The 19,866-nt window shown below is 42.2% G+C and overlaps 1 non-coding gene across 1 annotated transcript; it reads right to left on the reverse strand.

The window, feature by feature from the left end:
- Window positions 1-19,428: 19,428 nt before the first annotated feature.
- TRNAE-UUC lies at window positions 19,429-19,500 on the reverse strand. Its single transcript has one exon. It is a non-coding gene; the product is annotated as a tRNA-Glu (tRNA).
- Window positions 19,501-19,866: the final 366 nt, after the last annotated feature.

Consider the following 19,866-nt stretch of genomic DNA (forward strand, 5'->3'; position numbering starts at 1 on the left):
TAGGATACACAGAGAGACATCAGAGGCGTGTATGCACAGAGTGGTAACGATGTGAAGAGACAGCAAGAGAGCGGTCTTATGTAAGCTAAGGGGAGAGGCCGCAGGAAAATCAGCCCTGCCGACACTTTGATCTTGGACTTCTAGCCTCCAGAACTGTGAGAAAACAAATTTCTGTTGTTTTATCCACCCAGTCTGTGGTATTTTGTTATGGCTGCCCAAGCAGACTAATACTGATTTAGAAACCACTCTAGATATTTTAAGCACAGAAGGATTTAATACAGATTTCAAAATCACTGGAAGAGTTGGAGTAGCTGGGGCTGGGGCTGCCACCAGAACTAATGTGTTCAAGAATGTACTGCTGCGGGCTTCCCTGGTGGCACAGTGGTTAAGAACCCACCTGCCAAGGCAGGGGACATGGGTTCGAACCCTGGTCCGGGAAGATCCCACATGCCGTGGAGCAACTAAGCCTGTGCGCCACAACTACTGAGCCTGCGTTCTAGAGCCTGCAAGCCACAACCACTGAGGCCTGCATGCCTAGAGCCTGTGCTCCACAACAAGAGAAGCCACCGCAATGAGAAGCCCGCGTACCGCAACAAAGAGTAGCCCCTGCTAGCCACAAGTAGAGAAAGCCTACGTGCAGCAACGAAGACCCAACACAGGCAAAAAAAAAAAAAAAAAAAGACCAGTAGGATATTAGAAATGAAAAAAAGAATTATATATAAAAAACACAAAACCCAAAGAGGTATAGCTCCAATATGAATTATTTGAGTGAAATTGTTTTACACGTATAAATGGCATGCAATATTACCTTTTATGTAAATACTGAGGCAGGTACTGTTCCATCTATATTACCATATCTTATTGTTGCCCTTGAACATTTTTGTTGTTGTTGTTGTTTTCGCGGTACGCGGGCCTCTCACTGTTATGGCCTCTCCCATTGCGGAGCACAGGCTGCGGACGCGCAGGCTCAGCGGCCATGGCTCACGGGCCCAGCCGCTCCATGGCATGTGGGATCTTCCTGGACCGGGGCACGAACCCATGTCCGCTGCATCGGCAGGTGGACTCTCAACCACTGCGCCACCAGGGAAGCCCGCCCTTGAACATTTTTATTCATCTTTAATGTAGATTTATGTTCAGCCTGATGAGTCCCTGATTATGACATCCAGTGAGCACGGGGTAATCTTTAATCTCAATAATTCTGTTAATTCTAAGTCTTACCTTAGTTTCTTGGCCTGATTGACTTTCAGTGAATATATCACCATATTCATTCCACAGTGACTCCCAGTGATCCCCACTGTTGGTATACGCGTCCTATCGTAATTACTAAATGGTTAGTAACTGGCTTCTGACCAACAGATTACAACCAAAGTAAAATGGGATGTCACTTCTCAGTTTTATTTATGTTTAATTTATTTTAAAAAATTTGTTTTATTAAAGTATAGTTGATTTACAATGTTGTGTCAATTTCTGCTGTACAGCAAAGTGATTCAGTTATATAGGTATATATATATATGCATATTCTTTTTCATATTCCTTTCCATTATGGTTTATTACAGGGTATTGAATATAGGTCCCTGTGCTATACAGTAGGACATTGCTGTTCACCTCAGTTTTAAATACAAAAGACCATTACTTCCCTGTGACATTCTCTCTTGTGTTCCCGCCCTTTCTCTTTCCCTTTGTTTCTGTTCTCTTCCTCTGAGCTCTCTCTCTTTTATCCCTGAAACTGGGAAGCAAGCACCAATGTTAAGAGCTACTCTATGGACAGGCTCACGTGAGGCTTCTTAACTGCGTTTAGTAACCTGGCTGCAAGGGAGCTGTAGTTTTTAACTTTCCAGCCTCTGTAGCACAGGAAGGCACGAAGAAGGGTATGGGAAGGGATGCTGAAGCTTATAGACATATCCAGTGCCATATGCTAAACAGCAGAGCAAAGCAAGTGCCAAGACATTTGAAGTATAGGGTTGGTCAAAAAGTTTGTTCGGGCTTTTCCATGCCATCTTACGGAAAAACCCGAATGAACTTTTTGGCCAACCCAATAGATCCCTGAAACTGATAACAGAATTAATTAAACTGCTCACTTACCTCAAAGATAGAAAAAGCATGGAAAAGAGAGGACTTTCAAAGAGGATTTCTTAGGAAAAGTTGTGCAGTTTTATCTCCACCTATCCTAAGCAATAGGGCTGAGCACTTCTCCTGTAACTTCAGGTGAGTAAGGAGGTATTCATTAGGACCACTTTGGGAGTTTGATGTGGATCCCCTGAAATTTGGTCATGGGAGTGTTCCTACTGGACTTTTGTTGGACTTTTGCCTTGGAAAATGTAAAAGATAGAGATGGTTAGGTGAGCTGCTCAGACCTTGGGAGTGAAGGAGAGGTAGTTGATCTGGGCAGCTTGCTCTTCTAGAGTTTGCTGGGGCAGAAAATGTGTGAGTGTTTCAAGAGCTAAGGAATGTCACAGGAGAAGTGAATTGGGAGAGTTGAGGGAAGCATTTGAGTTGAATCAGTGTAGAATTAGCTAAGCTGAGGAGGGCAGAGTATGCATTCCAGGGAGAGGGAACAGCATGTGCAAAGCCTTAGAGGCACCAAAGGACCTGGAATGTCCGAGGAAAAGTTCAATGCTCAGTGTGGCTGTGGTATAATTTGGGGGTGCAGGGAGTACAAAAAATTAGCTTGGGAAAATGCCCTAAGTACATGTTGTACTTCCAAGCTTAGCCTTTGTCCTTAAGGAACTAGGCAATTACTGTAGAGGTTTTTTTCCTTTTAAATTGACACACTAATTTTTAGAACATTTCAGATGTGCAGAAAAACAGAGCAGATAGTACAGAGAGTTCCCACATAGCCCCACAGTTTCTTCTATTACTAACATCTTATAATATCATAGTGGCATTTGTTACAATTGACGAATCTTATATTGACATTATTATTAACTAAAGTTCATAGTTTATTCAGGTTTCCTTACTTTTTACTTAATGTCCTTTTTTCTGTTCCAGGATCCCATCCAGAACACCACATTACATTTAATTGTCATGCTTCCTTAGGCTCCTCTTGTCTGTGACAGTTTCTCAGACTTTCTTCTTCTCAGTACCCTTGACAATTTGAGGAGTATTGGTCAGGAATATTATAGGCTGCTTTTCTATTGGAATCTAGCTGTTGTTTTTCTCATGATTACACTGGAATTCTGGGTACTATGGATTTTTCAGTATAATTTGACCTATGTTTTACAAGAGTGATTTGGGGCCAGTGCGAAGGGTGAGTTAGATGGAGTATATTAAATTGGCACCATTCCATTGGCAAGCCTTGCAATGGCTTACCATCACAAATATTATTATTTCAATTTTAATTTTTTAAATTAATGTATAGTTGATTTACAGTGTTGTGTTATTTTCAGGTGTACAGCAAAGTGATTCAGTTATGTATTCTTTTACAGATTCTTTTCCATTATAGGTTACTATAAGATATTGAATATAGTTCCCTGTGCTATACAGTAGGTCCTTGTTGCTTATTTTATATATAGTAGTATGTATCTGTTAGTCTCAAACTCCTAATTTATCCTCCCCCCCCACTTTCCCCTTAGGTAACCGTAAGTTTGTTTTCAATGTCTGTGAGTCTATTTCTGTTTTGTAAACGAGTTCATTTGTAACATTTTTTAAAGATTACACATATAAGTGATATCATATGATATTTGTCTTTGTCTGACTTACTTCACTTAGTATGATAATCTCTAGGTCCATCCATGTTGCTACAAATGGCATTATTTCATTCTTTTTTATGGCTGAGTAATATACCATCACAATTATTGAATTAAAAAATCTAGAGAAAGACAAACACTGTATGATTTCAATTATATGTGGAATCTGAAAAACAAAACAAATGAACAAACATAACAAAACAGAAGCAGAGTCATAGATTCAGAGAACAAACAGGTGGTTGCCAGATGGGAGGGGAGTGGAGGAAAGAAATAGATGGGAAATTAAGAGGTACAAACTTTCAGTTATAAAATAAATGAGTCATGGGGATAAAATGTGCAGTGTGGGGAATATAGTCAGTAATGATACGATATCTTCGTATGGTGACAGACGGTAACTAGACTTATCACGGTGAACAGTTTGTAATGTACAGAAATATGGAGTCACTATGTCATGCACCAGTAACTAACATAGTGTTATAGGTCAATTATACTTCAAAAACAAACAAACAAAACTCATAGAAAAAGAGATTAGATTCATGGTTACCAGCGGTGGGGGGATGGGGGAGGGAGAATTAGATGAAGGTGGTCAAAAGTTACAAACCTCCAGTTATAAGATAAATAAATACTAAGGATGTATTGTACAACATGATAAATATGATTAACACAGCTGTATGTTACATCTGAAAGTTGTTAAGAGAGTAAATCCTAAAAGTTCTCACCCCAAGGGAAAAATATTTTTTCTTTTTCTTTTCTTTTCATATGAAATGATAGATGTTTACTGAACTTGTTATGGTAATCATTTCATGGTGTATGTACTTCAAATCTTTATGCTGTGCACCCTAAAACTTATACAATGTTGTATGTCAATCATATCTCAAAAAAACTGGAAGAAAAAAATCATACTCTTTAATATGACTTACACAGCCCTTTGGGATCTGGATCCAGCCCGCCTTGCTGACCTCATCTCCTGACACTCTCCTCTTTGCTCTTAATGCTTCAACCCCACTGGCTTTTGTTTCCATTTCTTGAAGGTGCAAGGTTTGCTACCCTCAGGACATTTGAGTGATTTTTGCTGTATAATCCAGGTAGAAGAGGAATTGGGCCTGAATTAGAGGAGAAGGGACAGGTCAGAGAGCATATATGTGGTACAACTGAAAGGATTTAACTGATTGGATGTACGAAATAAAGAAAAGAGAGGATTTGGGCACAGTTCTGAGACTTTGTAGTCTGAACGACTTGATCATTGGACTTGCCCATTCACTGAGAAGGGGAATGCAGGAGCTTGGGCTGGGGGGACATCATGAGATCACGATGATATACCAAGTTTGATTTGCTTGTGGGCCATTAAGATGTTCTTGTCCAGCAGGCGTTGGACATCATGAGTCTTGAGTTCAAGAGGGAGGTTGTGTGGAATAAGAGCAACTGCCAAACAAGAGATTATGGTGGGGACGCTGATTATTAATTCAACTGGGATAAACCCAAGGGACATATCTGCAGTAATTCAAACCCTTGGCAGCAAATAGTTTAATGTGAACTTCAGGTCAGTAGAGAAATGAAATTTATTTTGGAGACTATCAAGCAAAAGGAGGCCAGGACTTTGGGGAGGATTTTGTGGTCCTTCCACTCACCAGGCTTAGGCTAATGACTGCTTCTTTTCTACCGGAATGAGACTTTGGGACTTGAAAAGGCTGCTATATTAACTTATTAATATAGCCTCAGAAAAAGTAGTAGAGAGGTTTGGCGTTTAGACAGTTATATAAGTGGAAAATAGAGTGGTGGACAGGTCAGGTTATGATGAAAGTGCTCCCAGGTATGTCATTATGCCATTATATGTACTGTCTTTGTACTACTATATTTACATTTTATAAAAATTGCAAAAGTGATACAGCCATACTTTGCAGACGCTGTAGATTGGTTCACTTAATAACCATTGAAACCACTTCCTCCTTTCCTTTACTGTAGAGGCTGGAAAGCAAAATACATAAATTCCAAGATCTCATTAAAACCGGAGGTGGCCACGAAATACAGTCTGCGTTCGTGAGGAGTTCCCAGAAATCCTTGCAGTGGGGTTCCATTTCTGAAGAGAAAGGCAAAGATACGGGAGGAGAAGCTTTTTGCCCTTCTGACTTCTAGCCTGGAGCTTAGATACCATGCCTGGAGACAGCAGCCCTTTTGTTACGAAGAGAATGAGAAGTGTAAGCTGAGAATGGTGAAGCCTGATTTCATCATGACATCCTTTAGCAACTGGGCTGGTTCTGGTCCACCCACTTCTGGATTTTGTGTTATGTGAAAAAAAATCCTTTACTTCTTTACACCAGTAAACTGACTCTCCAACTTAGCTGCCCATTAGAATCACCTGTGGAGGCTTAACTCACCCAATGTTTACATGACCCTTTATACCACCAGTTGGATGGGAATTTCTGGTGATGGGACCTAAGATTCTGTAATATTTAAAATTCCCCAGGGGATTCCAATGTGCAGCCAAGTTTGAGAACCAGTGTTTTTTGTTTTTTTTTTTTTGCGGTACGCGGGCCTCTCACTGTTGTGGCCTCTCCTGTTGCGGAGCACAGGCTCCGGATGCGCAGGCTGAGTGGCCATGGCTCACGGGCCCAGCCGCTCCGCGGCATGTGGGATCTTCCTGGACAGGGGCACGAACCCACGTCCCCTGCATCGGCAGGCGGACTCTCAACCACTGCGCCACCAGGGAAGCCCAGAACCAGTGTTTTTTTAAGCCACTGTTTTTTTGTTTTTGTTTTGTTGTTGTTATTCACAGGTGGATGCTATTGTTACAATACATGTGTCAAAACTGTATTTAAGTAATAGAAGCATATAAATCCCCCCATCTCCAATCAGCTCCATTGCTACTGCTGTCCCTAGGGCAAACACAATCCTCATGGTGCTGTGCCACTTTCAAAATTTCCTGTCTGGGGCTTCCCTGGTGGCGCGGTGGTTGAGAGTCCGCCTGCCGATGCAGGGGACACGGGTTCGTGCCCCTGTCCGGGAAGATCCCACTTGCCGCGGAGCGGCTGGGCCCGTGAGCCATGGCCGCTGAGCCTGTGCGTCTGGAGCCTGTGCTCCGCAACGGGAGAGGCCACAACAGTGAGGGGCCCAAACTTCCTGTCTGCATGTACCAATGTATATTAGTTTTTTATTATAAAAATCCTCTAGAGGCTGTTCAAGTGGGGCCTGAGAAGTGACATTGCCAGAGAGCCTGGAAAGATCAGGACAGCACTAATGTCAATTAACTTCCTTTCTACATAAACCATTAGAACATCTGCGGAATGTCAATATTTTAGCATCCAAACTACTTCTCCCTTCTAGAAAAACATATTTCATTGATACAGTCTAATCTTCTACTTCAGGTGTTTAAAAATTGCATACAACTTTTTGACCATGATTAATCATTTAACTATGAGACAGAAAATGTTGACAATGATGTCGCTGGGCATCAATGTAAGGCAATCCTTATGTTTTGTGTACTAAAGCCCTCTGAGTTCTTGCCTCAAGTTTCAGTTGTGAGGGTCAGGTCTTTTGAAGAACCATCATCTTTTTTGGCTTATGTTTTTAAGGTGCAAATCACTTTGAGAACCAGGAGAGGTTGAAATTGCCACATGATAACATTTTCAGCAGTCCTGCTACAGTTGATAGCATATCTAAAAAATGTATATAAAAATATTCCTCTGTTGAAAAGACCTAGCTTCAGAGTGAGGACTCCTGTGCCACAGAGTATTAAATGTTGAGACTTGACAACGTGACTTGTAAAATAAACAGTAATTTGTTTCTCACGGGAGGAGGCATTGCATTACAAGTTCTAGAATGAGAAAGCATGGGTTCAAATGCCAACTCTGCAGACTAGAAACAACAAGTTTCAGTGAGAATGTGGAGAAAAGGGAACCCTTGTGCACTGTTGGTGGGAATGTAAATTGGTGCAGCCTCTGTGGAACCAATTAAAAATAGAATATCATATGAGTTCCACTTATCAAAAGGAATGAAAACAGCCCTTTGGGTGGATGAATGGATAAAGAAGATGTAGGATATATGTACAATGGAATATTATTTGCCAATAAGAAAGAATGAAATCTTGCCATTTGTGACAACATGGATGGACTTTGAAGGCATTATGCTTAGTGAAATAAGTCAGAGAAAAACAAATACTACATATGCTTTTATTTATACATGGCATCCAAAAAAACCCACACCCTCATGAGTACAGAGGACAGATTAGTGGTTGCCAGAGGCAAGGTTGGTGTGAGCGAAATGGGCGAAGTGGGTGAAGGGAGTTAAAAAGTACAAACTTCCGGCTATAAAATAAATGTCATGGGGATGTAATGTACAGCATGATGACTATGGTTAATAATACTGTATAGTATATTTGAAAGTTGCCAAGAGAGTAGATCTTAAAAATTCTGATCACAAGAAAAAAATTTTTTGTAACTATGTATGGTGATGCATGTTAACTAGACTTATTGAGGAGATCATTTCACAATATATACAAATATCATATCATTATGTTGTACACCTGAAATAAATATAATGTTATATGTCAATAATATCTTATGTGCCTTGGGGCATATTACTAAATCTCTATGCCTCAGTTTTCTCATCTATAAAATAGTGATATTATTGTGAGGATTAAAGGAGATAATAAATGTAAAACAATTAGAAATATACCTAGTACATAGTAAATGTCCAATAAATATTAACTATTATGGTTAGCTGTGATACTTTGAACACTTAATCCTGAATACCTATGCTCTAAAGTGAATTCCCTTTCTGTGGAATTTTTTCCCCAGACCTTCAGTTGGCATGGATTCCTCCCCCCAACAATTTCTACTGAATTTCCCGTTGGGATTTCACCATTAATATTTCATTTTCCTCTTATGGTCTCACTCTACACATTCTTCCTGAGCTCTAATTATCACCATATGCTGAATGGTTCCCATATTTGAGGCTCAGTCTAAATTTGTTTTGCATATGCTCCAGACTCCTATGGCCTTTCAGACATTACCACTTGGATGTTCCATAACATTTTATCCCTAAACTGTATTCCCTATTGCAGAGAATGGCACCATAATTCTCACAAACCCTCCTAATTGCTGAATGTAATCCCCAGCTCCTCTCTTTCACATCCGTCAAACAGTCTATCAACTGTGTCTCTAGTCAACCCACTTCTCTCCATTCTCCTTGCTGCCTCCTAGTTTAGGCCATTGTCTTCTCTGTCAACTACTGCAGTAGCTTCCCATTCTCCTGTCTTCACTCTGTAGCTTTAATAATACCTCTAAAACGTAAAACTGTCATGCTATCTCTCTGCTTAAAACTCTTCAATGACTCCCTATCATCCTCAGGATAAAATATAAGCTCTTTAACAAAGCTTATAAATTCTGTCATGATCTGGCCAGTGCTTGGCCTTCCAGCCTCGTCTGTCTTTTTTTTTTGGCCACCCCTGGATCTTAGTTCCCCAACCCGGAATTGAGCCCTCACCCTCAGCAGTGAAAGCGCAAAGTCCTAACCACTGGACTGCCAGGGAATTCCCCCAGCCTCATTGCTTGTCCTTCCCTCCTTTACGTTCTAAGGTCCAGACTTACTGAATGAGTCCATTGTGTTCGCTGTCATCTCAGGGCCTTGGCGTTTGCTGCCCCGTCTACTAGTTTCTTCTCCTTGTCTCAGCCTTTGCCCTGCCTCACTTTTTCTGCCTAACTCCTTCTGATCCATCTCAGTTCAAGTATCGTGTCCTCTCAGAAAACGTCTCTTGACTCCCACACTCCACAAGGGCACCTCCTACTTGTTCTACAGAACTTGTTCTTATCATCGCACTTAACCACACCACACTGTAACTATCTGTTTACTTATCTATAACATCTACTACAGAGAGACACAGATAAACCTCGATAAAGACAAGGTCTGTGTAATCAATAACTACTGTGTAATCAGTACCTCTATCAGGCACTTCCTCTAAGTCTTCTGGGAACAGCATTTCTTTTCTGATAACTAATTCTCTCATAGTCTCTACAGGGTTTGGTAGGTCTTTACAGGACTTAGATCAAAGGTGATTGCATGCCCCAAATGGGAGCAATCATGGTATAAAGACTGTGATAGGATAATGATAAAGCCGAATAGATGCTGCATTCAAATCTAGGCTCTTCACCTTAATAGAGTATGAACATCTTTGTGGTTTTATCTTTTCATCTGTAAATGTGTATAATAATACCAACTTTATGACAGATGCATCTTGAAGAATGACAGTGAATTATTGTAAATCTAATCAGGTGTTGGTTACAGATGTAGTTTCATTGCTGGAAAAATTTAACACACTTGGTATGCAGCTGTTAATCTGAATGTTTTTTTCTTTATACTTGTTAAGAAAGCCCATCAGAAGCAGTTTGCCTTTAGTTGGCAGGACCAACAATATCCCTTCACTACCCTACTTCAGGGATGTATCAACTCTCCAGCCCTATGTCATAATTTTGTTCCAAGGAAACTTGATTGCCTTTCCATTCTGAATCATCCCAGTTCATCAGATGGATGACATCATGCTGATTTTATCCTGCTTCCTGGTAAGCAGGAAGTAGGAACTACTCTAGATACACTGGAAACACAGATTCAACCACAGGGTGGGAAATAAACACCACAAAAATCCAGGGACTTGCCATCTTGGTAAAATTTCTAGAGGTCCAGCGATCTGAATCACAGTGAGTTATCTTTACCAAAGCAAAGAAAAAGTTGCTGTATCTGGTCCCTTCCACCACTAAGAAAGAGGTACAATACCTCTAGGGTCTCTTTAGGCTTTGGAGGCAACATGTAACTCATTTGGACATGCAACTCTCACTAATTTACTGAAAAACTCAAAAAGCTGCCAATTTGGAGTGGGACCCCAAACAAGAGAAGACTCTGCCTCAGATCTAGACTGCCACGCAAACCACTCTACCACCTGGGCTGTATAACACAGCATCCAGTTGTGCTTGAAGTGCCTGTGGCAGGTAGGGACACTTTAGCAGTCTCCTGTGGGTGAATCATAGCCCAGACTATTAAGATTCTGGAGCAAAGCTTACCATTTTCTGAAGACAGCTATTCTCCGGAGAAACAGTTTCTAGGTTGTAAGTGGGCCTTGGTAGAGACTGAATGCTTGACCACGAGTCAAGTTACCATGCAACCTAAGTTGCCCATCATGAATTGAATGTTGTCTGACCCTCCAGGCCATAAAATTCACAGCATTCACAGCGGCATTCCATCATTAAACGGAAATGGTATGTATGAGATCAGGCTCAAGCAAGTTCTGAAGGCACAAATAAGTTGTATAAGAAAATGACACAGATGCCTATGGCCCGTGTTCTTATCACATTGCCTTTTCCCTCTCAACCCGAATCTGTGGCTTCTTGGGGAGTTTCCTATGACAAGTTGGCTGACAAGGAAAAATTCCAAGCCTGGTTTAAAGATGGGTCTGTACAATATGCTGGTGCTATCCAAAAGTGGATGGTTGCCACACTGTAGGCCTGCCATGATGGATGGCTTCCAAAGGTAGGAGTGAAGGAAAATTCTCCCAGTGGGCAAAAGTATGGATTTATGTTGACTCTGGGGCTAATGGTTTGCTTAGATGGTCAAAACTTAGAAGGATCATGATTGGAGAATTGATGACAAGGTCTGAGAAAGAGGTCTGTGGCTAGAACTCTCTGAATATGAACATAGTGCTAAGATATTCTGTCCCACGTGAATGCTTACCAAACAGAAACCTCATCAGAAGAGGATCTTAATAAGCAGGTGGATGAGATAACATGCCTGTGGACATCTGTTAGCTTCTTTCCTCAGCCACTCCTGTCTTAGTCCAGTGGAAACCAAACAAAGTGGTCCATGGAGGTTATTCATGGACTGAGCAACATGGATTTCCAATCACCACTGGCGAACGTTCAACCTGCTAACAGCAGAGACCAACACTGAGCATTCATTATGGCACCATTCCCTGGGAGCACCAGTCGCATGTGGTAGAAGTTTGATTACAAAATATCACTTCCATCATGGAAGGGACCGAATTTCGCTCTCAGTGAAACAGACACTTAGCCTGGCTACAGATTTGCCTTCCCTATTCACAGTGTTTCTACCAAAACCACTATCCAGGGATTTATAGATTGTGTTGTTCACATGGTATTTCACAAAGCATTGCTTCTGATCAGGGAACTCACTGCAAATGATGTGTGGCAATGGGCTCACATTCATGGAATTCACTGGTCTTGCAACGTTGTCCATCACCTTGAAGGAGCTGCCCTGATAAAGTGGTGGTATGTTCTTTTGAAGGCTTAATTACAGTGCCAGCTGGGTGGAAACATCTTGCAGAGCCGGGGCAATATCCTCCAGGATGTATATATACTCTAAATTAGTGACCAACTTATGTTGCTATTTCTCCTGTAGCCAGTTTTTATGGGTCCAGGAATCAAGCTGTGGAAGTGGGAGAGGTTCCTCTTACTAGCATATTTAGAGGTCCACTAGTGAAATTTTTGCTTTCTATTTTTATCATTTTAGGCTCTGCTGGTCTAGAAGTCTTATTTCCCAAGGGAGGAATGTTTCCTTCAGGGAACATCTCAATGGTACCATTAAACTGGAAGTGAAGACTACCACCTGGCCACTTCAAGCTCCTCATGCCAATGAATCAACAGGAAAAGAAGGGGGTTACTAAACTGGCTGGGGATATTTGACCTGACTATTAAGGGGAAATTGGATTTTCCTAGAGAGAAGACTTTAAGAGGCTTGTGTTACCCATTATCAAGGCCAAGCCTGCTGGATTAGACCTGTATTTAATTAAGGTTCTTATTAATGGCAAAGAATAGAACCCCACATCCAAGCAGCTTGAGAAAAACAAGGAATTTACTTAGAAAATTGTCTCCTGGAACTCAAAGACAAGATCTCAGTTGGTCCTCAAGAAAAAAGTGGAACCAGGCTCTCAAATGCTGGAACAGCTCCCCAAATCTCATTTCTGCTTCTCTCTGCACATAAGTTTCATTCCATGTTCTTATTGCAGACTGGTCCTTACTGCTCTTCAGTCCATGTGGCTGAAAACATGGCTGCTAAGAGCAATAGGTTCACCTCCCTGGAGGGAGACTGATACCTCTTTCCTGTTCCGGTTGCAAACTTCTTGGGGAAGAATTCTGATTAGTCCAGCTTTGTTCAATGCCTGAGGGAGGGGTCATATTGTACTAACATGATGGCTTCCATGAAAACCTCAGGGGGAGAGTTGGTTGGTCAGAAGGTTAGGAACATGTGGGGAGGTGATTATGAGAAAGTCTGTTCCCAGAAGAAAAAGAAGGATGCTGGGCTGACAAGTTGTGAGGGTCTACTACGATGTAGTCCATTGTTCCCCCTAATAATAACAACAAAAGTAAGTGAATAAATAAATAAACAATAACAAATATTTATAGAGCTTACTATGTGCTAGATACCATATGTGTGTGTGTGTGTGTGTGTGTGTGTGTGTGTATCACAGTCTATAAGGTAAGTTTAATTTGTATCCCCATTTTACAGATGGGAATAAGGAAACTTAAAGAGGATTAAGTAACTAGTCCAAGTAGGTAGTTGAGCTGGAACTTGAATCCAGACTTACTTGTTTCCAAGTGCTGTTCTTGTAACATGACACCCATACCTAGTTCTCCAGGCTCTAGGCATCCAGTCTCACCACAAACCCCACGGTGCTAGCTGGGCACCTGAGAACCTGCATAGGTCCTGAGAGCTACTTTTTCTGGGCTGGATTTTGTCCCTGGGCTCCAGGTGTCTGACTCTGTGGGATCAACTGACCATGAACCTCAGTTTTCTTATAGATAAAAATGTGTTGCTATAAGGTTATGGAAACTATATGAGGGCAGATATTTTTGTCTATCATGTTCACTGCTAATCCCCTGGACCCAAAACAGTGCTGGGCACTTGACAACTATTTGTTAAGTGAATGAAAGAGACAAAGTGAAACTCACAAGGGTCCTGCTTGAGGAATATGATATTCTTGCTTTTTGGCTAACTATTAGGCTTCTGTGTATGGGGTTAGGCAACTCACAGGGAGAGAGATGGAGGGGACTTTTTTTTTTTTTTTTTTTTTTGGAGGGGACTTTTAAGAAGCTGTGTATATAAGGAGAGAGAGAGAGGAAGAGAGGAAGAATCCTGTTACAGGAAAATTACAGAGACTGGGGAGGAGAGGGGGGAGGAGAGGAGGGAGAAGACAAATGCAGGTGTTGCATTAAGATTTACTAGTGGTCTGCAAAGTAAATGTTCTGTCTCTGTCCCCATGGAATCTGTGGTGAACACTGTATCACTAACCACTGCTTTAGAGGTGGATTTGTTAAGTATTGGCCTTGAGGTGGGTCCAGGGTGATGTTTGGAGCTGAGCACACACGTGTTATGATTGAATGAGATAAGGTACTTGAATACTCTGGCCCTGCAGCTGGCACATGGAAGTCTCTCAGTAAAAGTCTATTTCCCTATTGACCTCAGCTGACCTCCTGCATCTCCCTGAACACAGCACAGGGCTTGGCATGCAGAGACTTCTCAGAATGTCTGCCTCCCTGCCAAGCGGGTTTTCCAAGGGCTCTGCTTGAGAGCATGACAAACCTCTGAGATATGGAGACTTTTGTGCCACTTCACTCTATGCAGAGTTCCCGCATGCCCACTCCCAAAAGAAAACACTCTTTAGCCTGGTTGGGAGACTCCTGGGTAAGCAAGTGATGTAATTTGTTTTCACAAAAACTATAAGAGGCTTTTGAATTAAGCCTTTGCTCAACTGGCTGTTGCCAAAAACGACAGTTGCTTTGTGTCATTGCCTGTTGACAGTGGTCATAGTCACACATTGTACCTCAAAGTCCAGACCATTCCAGGGTAAAACGCTTGCAAGGAGGCTGAGCCGCCCAGAGGTCTAGAGGGATCCCGTTGGGTGCCCAGCCAGAGCTGGCCCCAGGGATTCTGCTCCAGGTACAACGGAGTTGGTAGACAAAGGAAATGACAACCCATTCAGGCTCCTGCTGTCCTTGGGCACAAATAGTCTCAGAGTTGTCATAGATATTTTAATCAGGATGTCCCTTTCATTTGAATCAGCGGGATGCAGGTTCTATATTTACTTGTTTGCCCCTTCTACCAGACTGTGTAGGAGGGCAGGAACTCTGACTTGTTCATTGTTATGTGCCTGTGGCTTAGCACAAAACCAGGCACAAAGGACTCATTTGGTGAAAATCTGTGGGATGGAAGAATGAATGTCGTGTCCTCTTTTCAGCCTCTGTTTTCAGGCTCTTTACGCCCTTTCTCTGGCTTGAGTCCCTGCTCTCTGCAGGTGTCTCCTAAAAGCTCATGTCCCTCTGTTTCCTTCTCATCCTGGAAACGGAAGTTCGTTTTGAAGCCTGCTCTATTGTTTGTTCTGCCCGTAATCCCAAGCTGAATGGGACCCATTTGTTGCATGCTTGGCTGGTCTTCACACAGCATGTTTTTGTGATACGTACCATTTCCTTTCAGACCAAGTGTGGCCTGGTATAGTGGCAAGCCCCAGTGCACCTAGGGCTGTTAATGTTCTAAATTTCAGCTCTCCCACTTTCTAATGGTGTCATTCAGGCAAGTTATTGGATTTCACGAAACCTCAGTTTCCTCCATCCATAAAGTTGGTGCAACAAGGTGAAATTCACTGAGATTGGACCCAAAGATTTTTGGATTTTTGTTTTTTTTAACATCTTTATTGGAGTATAATTGCTTTACAATGATGTGTTAGTTTCTGCTTTATAACAAAGTGAATCAGCCATACATATACATATATCCTCATATCTCCTCCCTCTTGTGTCTCCCTCCCACCCTCCCTATCGCTCCCTTCTAGGTGGTCACAAAGCACGGAGCTGATCTCCCTGTGCTATAAGGCTGCTTCCCACTAGCGATCTATTTTACATTTGGTACTGTATATAAGTCCATGCCACTCTCTCACTTCGTCCCAGCTTACCCTTCCCCCTCCCCATGTCCTCAAATCCATTCTCTATGTCTGCATCTTTATACCTGTCCTGCCCCTATAAGTTGAGATTGAAAAAGAACTGTGATTTAAAATTCACAAGCAGTTTTGTCTCCTAAAGAGGAAAAGTTTACGAAGTGCATCCTATGGGCCAAGCAAATGTAGAGCAAAGATCTTACTCTGGAATGGAGAGGGTCTGATATTCTGTGGCTCCAATAACCTAAAATGGTTAGTAAAATTGTGTCAAACATTTTCATTGTATTAGACAGAGTTAATCTCTCCAAAGGGTTTCTTTTGGAGCAGTGTTTATTTCCTCAGTATCTATTTAGACTGCCATCTGCCTGTTTATTATTGCTTTTAGAAAATGGATGAGCCATTTTCAACTAGTAAATAGTAGAAACTCAGTTGCTCAGACATTGAGGATGTCTGGAAGGCTGTATCACCCTGGTCATAAACTCTTGTCAGAGGAGAGAATGTGAAAAAAAACTTAACTGGGTTTTATGGGGCTCAAGATTGTCTAGCCTGTAATGTCATATACATGGTATTCTATGGTCAGAATGTTTTTTCTAACATCATTTAGAAGTTGGAGTTTTCCCTGAAATGGACATTTCAATTCTCTGGCCTCCTGGAATAAGATCAATCCTAAAGCATGAAATAAAGACAAAGGGGATGGGCCTTGGATTGGAGTATGGGGAAATAACCACATCTTTTATCTGGATTGTAAGGAGTTGGGGAATGAAGAGTATCACCGTTGTGGGAAGCAGGCTGGCCCTTGCCCCATGGCAGCAGTAGAGCAGTAGGGTATAGAAGTCCAGTGTGGAGCCTGGGAAATTGGAGCAAAAATATTGGGTTTTAAGTTTCTCTCTGTTGTAATTCTCTTCTCTCTAAGTCTGTGTTATCACAATGAGAAAATAGGGGAAGGGTCTGTATAGCTTATGCTGGGGCAGAGCAGTGACTGGGCTTAGGAAAGTTGTATCTTGAGGGAGGCAGATGTTCAGACCCAGGGTCCTCCATGTGGGGCTAGGCAAAGTACGGGAGAGGTGGAAAGTACAGGAGAAATGGGTGAGCCACATAGGCATTCCCAGGGGAACTTGGTAAAAGCTTGGATTTCTTGAAGACAAGTGGGATGGGGCTTAAGCTACAGTGCCTGGGGCATTAAGCAGAAGCAGGAGTTTACAAACTGAAAATTTGACATGTCTGAGTTACATCAGGATACTAAAATCTACGTCATCCTGTGGTAAAGGACTTGCTGTTACAGTCAGGTTTTATTAACTGCGCTACTATCATTACTAGTGTAAGTTGAGCTGATCGACTTCTAAGATGCCTTCTTGCTCAGCAGTTCTTTGAGTCTGTGGGATGTGGAAGCACCCGTGGAGTCAGCCTGGCTTGAGTGTCCATTGGTTCTCCCCACTGCATTCTCCTCCTTCACTGTCCTGATTCTGTTCAGCTGGCATGGAGTATGGGGCAATGCTGGAATGTTTCAGAACATGTAGCCAGGGCAATGTTGTAATTCATTAGGAGTCATTCTTAAGGGGAGAGAAGCTTGTACTTCAGATATTTGGTCACATTCTTGGAAATTATGGTTCTGAGGTCTCTCTGGTTGCAGGAGGGCCAATTCCCATTCATCTTGTGACATGCTGAGATATTGTTTAGGCATTTCTTAAAAGCAGAGGAGATATTTCAGGAGGAGCACAAACAAAACCTCCATTTCAAGATAGCACCAAAAAATAAATCTTTCTTAAAATTTACACATGAGCACTTCAAGCCCTGCTATGGGACAAGGCCAAAGAGTCATGTGGCCGGCAGGCTGTGTTCTCCAGAGATGGCCACAATACCATGTCTCCTCCCCCATGCTGTTCCCATGATGATACTTTGACATTCCTCCTTTTGAGAGATGGGATCTATGTTCCATCTTCTTGAATCTGGACAGGTTTGTGACTTTGTGGGGAAGTAATGTTATGTGACTGAGCCCAGGTCATAAAAAGTGATACAATTTCTGGCTGGTCCTTGTGGGATGCTCAGTCCTGGAACCTATATTAGATACCTGTTGCTGTGTAAAATATCACCCCCAAACTTAGCAGTTTAAAACAACACACATTTATTATCTCTGTTTCTCTGAGTAAGGAATTTGACCACAGCTTGGCTTGCTCCTCTACTGCAGGATCTCTCCCAAGGCTACAGTCAAGGTTTCAACCAGGGCTGGGGTCTCATCTGAAGGTGAAAATGAGGAAGGATCCACTTCCAAGGTCATTTATATGGTTGTTGGTAGGATTCAGTTCTTTGAGGATTATCGGATTGAAGTCTGTGATTCCTCACTGGCTGTTGGCCAGGATAACCCTCAATTCCTTGCCATGTGGGCCTCTTCAACATGGCAGCTTTCTTCATCAAAGCCAGCAAGAGAGAGAGAATCTGATTCTCAATCTTCTGTAACTTAATCACGGATGGAATGTTCCATCAATGTACCATATTCTGTTGGCTAGAAGGAAGTTACTCAAGGGGATGAGATTACACAAGGTTGTGAATACCAGGAGGTAGGGATCATTGGGGGTCACCTTAGGACCTCTTACCATAAAACCTAACCACCATGCTATGAGAAACCCCAGATGGAGAGGCCACATGTAGATGTTCCAGTGTTACAGACGTGAGTGAAAGAGCCTTCAGATAATTCTAATACCTAGTCATTGAGTAACCTTCCAGTCTTTCAGACTTCCCAACTGAGGTTCCAGATATTGTGGAACAAATACAAACTGTCCTTGCTATGCCCTTTCTGAATTCTTGACCCATATAATCCTTGAGAATAATAAATTGGTTGTTGTTTTACACCACTAGGTAGTAACTAGAACAAACCACATATCTTGAAGCTTTATTGCTTACCTGGTCACCTGGTTTGATCATATGAGATACTGTTGCACATTTTTGGGGAACTAGATTGATATCACATTTCAACCCAAAGTTTGCAACCTGAGAATATTCTAAGAGTCCATGCAGGATTGAAAAACCTTGAATGATTCTATGAAAGTGTCATAGGCACTACTTACTTTTTGGCTCATTTAAAAAAAGTAGCACCCTACTCTTGGTGTCTTTCCTGTATCAGCAGTTTGTAAACTGTCTTCACAAGGGGCACAAGACAAATCCAATTTTCCCAGGCTCAGTTCTGGGATTCAGCTGAGCTTTCACGGCCACAGGCACACTCCTGAATCAGACAGGATGTTCTAAACTTTCTTATCAGTCCATTTTGAACGGGACAATCATAGCGCTTGGTCAGGCATGAACTATGCATCAGAATAGTTCTGCATACTTCTTGTTTACACATGTATATTGAGGTGGAAAAAATTTGAATTACTTTAACATCTGGCACTTGAATTCCTCTATGGGAGGGAAGTAACTTTGAGAAAAGAATTTGGTGAAGAAGCAGTGGGTGTGCGAGAATATGCCCCAACTGACCTCCTACGCCAGCCTCTCTGGGTGAGACAGGGAAGGGAATTTGTTTCTGACTTTGGAGAGATGGCAGGAAGAGGAAAGAGCAGAGGACAGAGTGGGGAGAAGGAAGACAGAGAAACCAGAGGAGTATGTGAGGGTGGGTGCAGTGTGGGAAGCTGTGGTATTGGGGCTAATAGAGAAAACCATCATCGGGGGTGGCTGCAGGGCCGGAGGACAGCAGGAATGTGCAATGAGGATTCCTAGGCGGTCTGTTGTACAGTGAGTGATGGGACTCCCTCCCTGTGACTCCCCCTCAACATTTGAAGCAAATATTAATTTTTTGGCCGCGCCCCATGGCTTGCAGGATCTTACTTCCCCAACCAGGGATTGAACCTGGGCCACGGCAGTGAAAGCGCCGAGTCCTAACCACTGGACCACCAGGGAATTCCCAAACAAATATTAACCTTATGTATGGTACATATGAATTTTTTTCCATGAAAGGGCTAAATTTTGTGCCTAGATTGATATGGTGCTAAACAAAGCCTGTACTCAAAGAACATTACCCTGAGGAAGCAGGACATGAGAATCTATGTGTCCTGAGCATTTACAGAAATCCTAGAGAAAGCTTTTGACTTCCAAAGGCCCTGGTGGTGTGTATTTTGAGCAAAGGTTGCCTAATCTTCATGATGCAAGGAGGTCCCAGCTGACGTGAGGGACTACCTGAACATCTATATGTGTCAGGCCCTGTCTGGTTCCTGGCCCCTATGTCCTTCCTCAGTTTTCTACCCTTTCTTTTTCCTTGGCCTATGT

The sequence above is a fragment of the Phocoena sinus genome, chromosome 8 (genome assembly GCF_008692025.1).
Source record: "Phocoena sinus isolate mPhoSin1 chromosome 8, mPhoSin1.pri, whole genome shotgun sequence".
Lineage (NCBI taxonomy): Eukaryota > Metazoa > Chordata > Mammalia > Artiodactyla > Phocoenidae > Phocoena > Phocoena sinus.